Here is a 6712-nt window from a genome sequence, read left to right on the forward strand (position 1 = left end):
CACTTAGGCCCTGAACAACAGCTCTGACTTCATCTAGTGAAGAGAAATGTACCTCATTTCTCATTTACATGGTCCTATGTCATGAGACTTGATACAGCTTGCCACTAAAGGTGAGCTTTGGCTGTAAAGGCTGGAAAGAGAATAGGGCAGCTGGCTATTCCCTAGGGCAGCTGGCTATTCCCTAGGGCAGCTGGCTATTCCCTGGGGCAGCTGGCTATTCCCTAGGGCAGCAAGCATTTCCTTTGGTACTTGAGCCTTAAAAGATATCCTGGAAAGCGTTAGAAAATTTTCAGTATGAACCACTTTTGCAAAATGAATCCATGCATTCTAAATAAGAAATGCAAAGGCTAACATATTTTTTCACTGTCACTCTTACTACTTTTGCTGAAACTCATACAAGAAAATCATCACATATGGACTTTATGACTGAATGATTTTTTTCTCCTGCTTTTCAGTTCCTCTGCCAGGCTCAAAATAGGTAATTATAGAGGCAAATGAAACCTTTTCTATAATCCAAAGGTTCTGAGGGAGTCATCACCACCTACATATTGGGCAGCAGGTCCTCTGGGAAGCATTCATTGTGAGCCACATCTGAATGAAGTGGAAACCGACAGTTTTAGTTCTGGCTTTGGAACATATGGTGTGATAAATTACCAGCATGCAGTCTATAATTAAGGACACAGTTTCTCAATAATAATGCACCAATGTGCATGTCCCCTACTGCATATTACCTTCTGGAATGGAATTGGAGATGGTCAAGCTTTGGTCTGGGCTAACCACGATGCTTTGAATTATAAATACCTCCCTCAGCCACCTCCCACAAGCCTTCAAGCTGCCAGCAGTACTTTCATGCCCACGAGTTTCACGTTTTTAATTACGTGACCCCATTATCTTAACCACAAGCAAATGGGATAAGGGACTGAGGTCTCAGTCAGTGACTAGGAGATGAGTGACTGAGATGTGAGTCAGTGGCCATGATCAACAGCCTGTGAAGTTGTTGAGCCTGAGAATCCCGTAGAGGCAGTCTGCACCAAAGAGTGGCAACCCAATGTAATTAAATCCCTAAAGAAATCTTAATGGAAGCAGAAGCCAGGTGGCAGAAGCACCCAAGAGTAGGCATGATCCATGATACAGAGAAGACAACGATGGGAAGTGGCAGAGAAGCTGCAGCTTGGCGTAAAGCACTGTGATCAAATCATGGTGTAGTTGGAGTAGGGAGCAGAAAGCAATGGATGCTAGATTCTGACACAGCTCCTGTGGCCCCTTGAACAGCCACAAATGGCATTTCACATCCCAATGCCAGACTGAAATTGCATTTCCCTGTGTATCTTTATCAAACTCCTGTCATTAGGGTAGCACATGCATGTCTCTGTGTCTTGCAGCTAAAAAAATGATTTTGTGTTGAAGCCATATTTGTACACATGAAAGTCAAGAACATTCTTTTGAAACACACAGGAAAATCTAATGCCAAAGAGCAAGCACTGTACTTGAGCTGTGCCAGACAAAGTGCCTGCTCTGTGCCAGAAACTCTGCTAGGACAAAATTGGTCACAATTTGGGAAAATTGTTACAAATAATTTGGAAGAAATATGAGCTGTTACAGATTTTAATTTCTACTGGGCAAACCATTATAATATTTATGCCAACGCAACTACATCATGGGTTTGTTGAGTACTGTAAATGCCACTTTGAGTTCTTTGTGCCTGTGCATGGTGTCCTGGATATACTAGAATGATATTGATTATCACTTCTTAAGTTTGGGTTGTCAAGGCACCTGCTCCAGCATTTGGATAAGGATGCAGTCGTGAAATGGCTGTGGCTACATGGATCTCCGCCACCTGTAAATCAGTGAAAGAATAAATAGTAATCCTCTTCTGATTATAATAATTAACAAATACCTCACCATTAAGAGCAACAAATTACTTGGTAAAAACAGCATTGTGGTTTGCAATGGAAACAGTTCTCATTTCTCAGGAGAATGTTGGTTGGTTGACTGGCCACTTTCAAAATGGAACTGAATTCTGGTGAATTCCATTCTCTCCACTTTGCAGAGTCACATAGGTGAATGTCTAGAAACTAGAATGACGGTTTATTCACTTGCTTAGACAGTATGACCACCAGGTGGCAGACATTCACATCTGCCTGAGAGTGGTCTCCTGGTAGGAGAGGAGGTACACAGAAAGCCACATTCCAAGTGGTTACTCAGTTTGAGCGGATCAAAGGAAAGGGAGTAGGAAGATATGCTTTGTGCTGTCAGGCTTTGTCATTTTGCTTCATCCATGTCTACAAAAGGCAAGTTTCTGCCAAGCATACAGTCACTCCCACCAGCCCCAAAGACACCGTCTTCTAAAACAGCCTGAATGAGCACTACTACTGAGTTCTGGGCTTTCCTGCACCATTTATATGTAAGACAGCCTGGAATTATTAAATCTGTTGGCTACTAATCCCTTAAAAGTCTATTGAAATCGTGAATCCCTTCGTAGAGTGATATTTTTAAATGCATAAAATGCATAAGATTTCAAGTGGTCTGTGGATATAGCTGAGGAGTAGTGTGCTTGTCGAGTATGCACAGATCCCCATCACTGCAAGAAAACTAACAACCAAAGAAACAAAAAACATGAAAGATTTCAAGTGAAACCAGTCTTTCTCCAACTTAAGTATAATAGAAGTGATCAGGTTTCCCCTTACTAAATTAAACTCACATTTTTGCCTGGCCTCTTTGAGTTGATTTCTAGATTACCCTTGTTAGAGATTGGTACATTTCCAACTCTTCTGTTCTTCTGCCACAAAATCACAAACACACCAATTTCCTGATCATACCAATACATGGCTCACGCCAACACATGGCTGACAAAATCAACCATTTCTTCCATCTCCAAGTCCTTGGAGAGTACTCGCAGTCATTGTCAAGTACTATGTACTGAAGAGAAGTGTTAAGAAGCAATATGCAATATAGTGATGACAGCCTGGATGGTGGAGCCTCCTCATTTTAGCTTACTTAATATTTACGAACACTGACCATGCATCAAAGAGATACATACCCTGCTCTCCCAATATCTGGAGTCAATTTCATCCCCCAAGAGAGTCTAGACAAGCACCTATCCCTCTAGACTTCAGTTTCCTCAGGTAAAATATTTAAATAGCAGGACTGCCTCTGAAGATTTCTGTGAATGAAGTAACAAAACAATGCACATGAAGAACACATATGAAAGTGCTGTGTGCTAGATAATAGGACACTGAGAAATAGAAACACCTAGATAATTTACACGACATTAGTCACCCTTAAATTCAACTGTTGTTAATTACTGTGGAGTGGACTCAGTCCTCTCCCCAACATTCTTTAAGGTCAGAAGCATCAGGATCCTATCCACTGCTGGTGTCGTCTATAATCTTTCTACTATAAATATTAAATAATAGTTCATATTAAATGACAGCATCTTAAAATATCTTCAATCCTTTTGGGATATTTTACCCCAGAAAAGCATTGTGAGTGGTTGAGCTCCAGGATTTTAACTCACTGCTTCTGACTTGTCAGAAACTGAACTCCTCATTTTCTGAGGTGGTCTGGCAGGATCTGGATAAGAGCCTGTCACATTTCCTGGGGTTTCCGGGGAGGATTTGGTCTGCGTGACCTGCATTCCAGGAAGCCAACAACCCACGCTCTTTTGCTTTACAGATCTCCTACTCAGGACTTCTGGAATAATCTGCCCACTGTGTCTCCACAGGGCTGGCGATAGGCTTTTTCCTTAGTCATTCTTTCAGATTGCCTCCTTACTCAATCTGCTGGTGTCTGAGGTGGGTTATGAGCTACCCCCACACATAAAAGGACAGGCAAAATGGCCTAGGGGAACTTTTTCCTACAAAACTGCAGAACATACACCAACTAAGCACAAATTCATCACTGAAATTTCAGTCCTGCTAATTTCAGAAAGGATCCTGGTGACTTTTTTCCTACGCTCACCATTTCAGACTTTGTTTTCTTTTGCACAAGAGAAAGCTGGCTCTTTCTTCCACTCTCCAAAGCATAAAACTAATGGTGACCCCTCAGAGACATATGACAATCTTAATATAATCCACATCACTGTGAGGAAAATCCTCTCCTATTTGAAATGAACTCACAGGAAATACATTCTGCTGACTACAACATCAGGCTCCCAGAAATTTCACATTTTCTACACATGTTTAAAAGTCAAAAATTGTTTGTTTGTTTTTCATGAAACTTACAATACACTAGAGAAGCTTTTGCATTGTGGAGCAGATATGCCTGCTTCCTCACATCAGCCAGGAAGGGTGAGTAAGACACAGTCTTTACCTCCAAGCATCTTCCTGTCTGTGTACAGTATTCAACATCATTGCACACCAATTATCAAGTAACTTGCTTCCATCAAAGCAACCACTCCTGACTTACTGAAGTTAGTGTGATTAGGCTGCATCTTAAATGATCCCTACGGTGCATGTGAGCATTCTGATTTGCTTTCTTGAGTGGGATAAAATGGGTGTTGTTACAATGACACCCTGATTTTGCACAAGGGATATGTGAAAACATACCTTTGATGAGTGTTTCAGAAGAGTTCAGACCAGCTGACCTGGGATATTTGCTGTGATAATTATGAGAATATTAAGCTGGTCTTTAGGAGCTTGTGATAAAGCTGACAGGATGGTTTTTACACGCATCTGTCAGATACCTGTATGGATAATATATAATTAAGAGCTTAATTTGAGGATTTGAGTGATGAAAGTGAAAGCAAGCAGAGCTCAGTGAGGGATGACTTTGTATCAATCTTGAGCACTTTGCACATGTGGGAAGACATCAAGGTTGGGAACCTTGGGGCAATGCACTGGACAAGTGAGTCACAGAGACAAGGATATTGGAGAGGGGTGGGCTCATTCCAAGTGAGACTGGAGCTACTCCTGGCCCCCTCAGGAGTCTTCCCACATCTTCCACTGGTTCACTCAGAGGTACAGCTCTCATCAGGTCAAATCTCCAATCCGTCCATTTCTGCTCATCCCATGGCTTCTACCTCCACCCAGGACTGTGCCAGGTTCACTGGTGTCCCTGCAGCAAATTCCTATTGGTTCTTCCTGCCCCCAATCCTGGCTGCCTCAAATCTGTCCTTTACAGAATGACCCTCTTGATAGCAAATTGACCACACAACTAACTCCTCTGTTTCAGGCTGATCAGTAATTCTGTTGTCTCCAGGAGACATTCCAGACACAAGATCTTTTACAGTGTAACTTTGCTTACCTCTTCAGCCTCCTCTCTTGCCATTTTCCACCTCACTCTTTCCCAGCCACTCCTGACTGCCATTTTCTGAGTGTACCATGATTCCCATACAACCTTGTGCATTTTTACAGGATGATCCTCTACTGGGCCTTTGCTGCTCTGAACCACTTCCCAATCGTTCATCTCCCCCTCATCCCAAACCCCTACCCCCATTGTCTTTGCTCAATTCAATTCCTTCATATTAATACCTCAAGACTAGGTTCAGGTTGTATTCTGTGTTCCCACTGTAGGTTTCCATGGGGTCCTGAGCGCCTCCATCAGTGCTGTCCTACAGCTGTCTAGTGAATTTCCTTCAGAGACAGAAAAACATTGTATCCAGCATCATATCATTAATACTTAGCACAGTGTGTGGCCCATGTGCCTTATGTGAACGAATAAAATGAATGATAGGAAGTTAAGGCCATGTTTGGGGGAAAAAATGAGGCAGAAAATTTAGGTGCTCTTAAATAAATAGCATGAAGCCTTTATATGTTCTTCAGTAGAAAAATATGATTCGAGTGGCTATAGAAGGATGGTTGGAAAGTTTTACTCAAGAAAGAAGGTAAGGAGACTATCTGGGAGAGCAACATGACAATCCCATAGTGATGTAATGACACTGAAAGAAAAATAATAGCAATCATATCCAACATTTGTTCAGTACTCACTGTATGCCAGACACCATTTTAAATGTGTTAATTCATTCTCACTTGCAGGAGGCGAAAAATACATTTTTGTGCTAATTTACACATGAGGAAGCTTAAGTCTAGAGGGGCTATGAAGTGGTACAGATGAAAGATAACAATAAGAATTATTTCAAACTGAGAAGAAACACAGTCAGGATATTAGATGATGATGAAATAAAGGAATCAAAAAATGACATTCAGGGTTCTAATTCAGGAAAAGAGAAAATGGGAAGGGAGGTCATCTTTTTTGGGAGATGCTGTGATTGTTTGTGGGCCCTGATGTTGTGACTGGATATCACAGGGGAGATGACCTGTAAACAGTTATAAATAGTCACAGCAGCTCCCCCCCGCACACACACACTCGGAGTTCCTGAAAGCCTGCTGCAACACGCCTACCCAGGCTGAGGAGTTGCCAGCATGAATTTGATATGGCATTTGTAAACGTATTGACTTAATTATGTGCAATAGACAAAAGGGAGTCAGTGAGATTTTAAACACTTGAGTGACAAGGTTTTAGTTCACTTGAGCAACTAAAATTTTTTGAAGGTTTCAAGTAACTTTTATTACAGTACATTGCTATAATTGTTCTACTTTAGTTTTAGTTGTTGTTAGTCTCTTACCATGCCTAATTTATAATTGAACTTTGTCACAGTGTGTACACATAGGAGAAAACATGGTACTTACAGGGCTCTGTACTATCTGTGGTTTCAGGCAAACACAGGAGTTCCTATGACATGTCACTGCAGATCAGGGGAGACAGCCGTACA

The sequence above is a fragment of the Castor canadensis genome, chromosome 3, assembly GCF_047511655.1.
Source record: "Castor canadensis chromosome 3, mCasCan1.hap1v2, whole genome shotgun sequence".
NCBI classification, from domain to species: domain Eukaryota; kingdom Metazoa; phylum Chordata; class Mammalia; order Rodentia; family Castoridae; genus Castor; species Castor canadensis.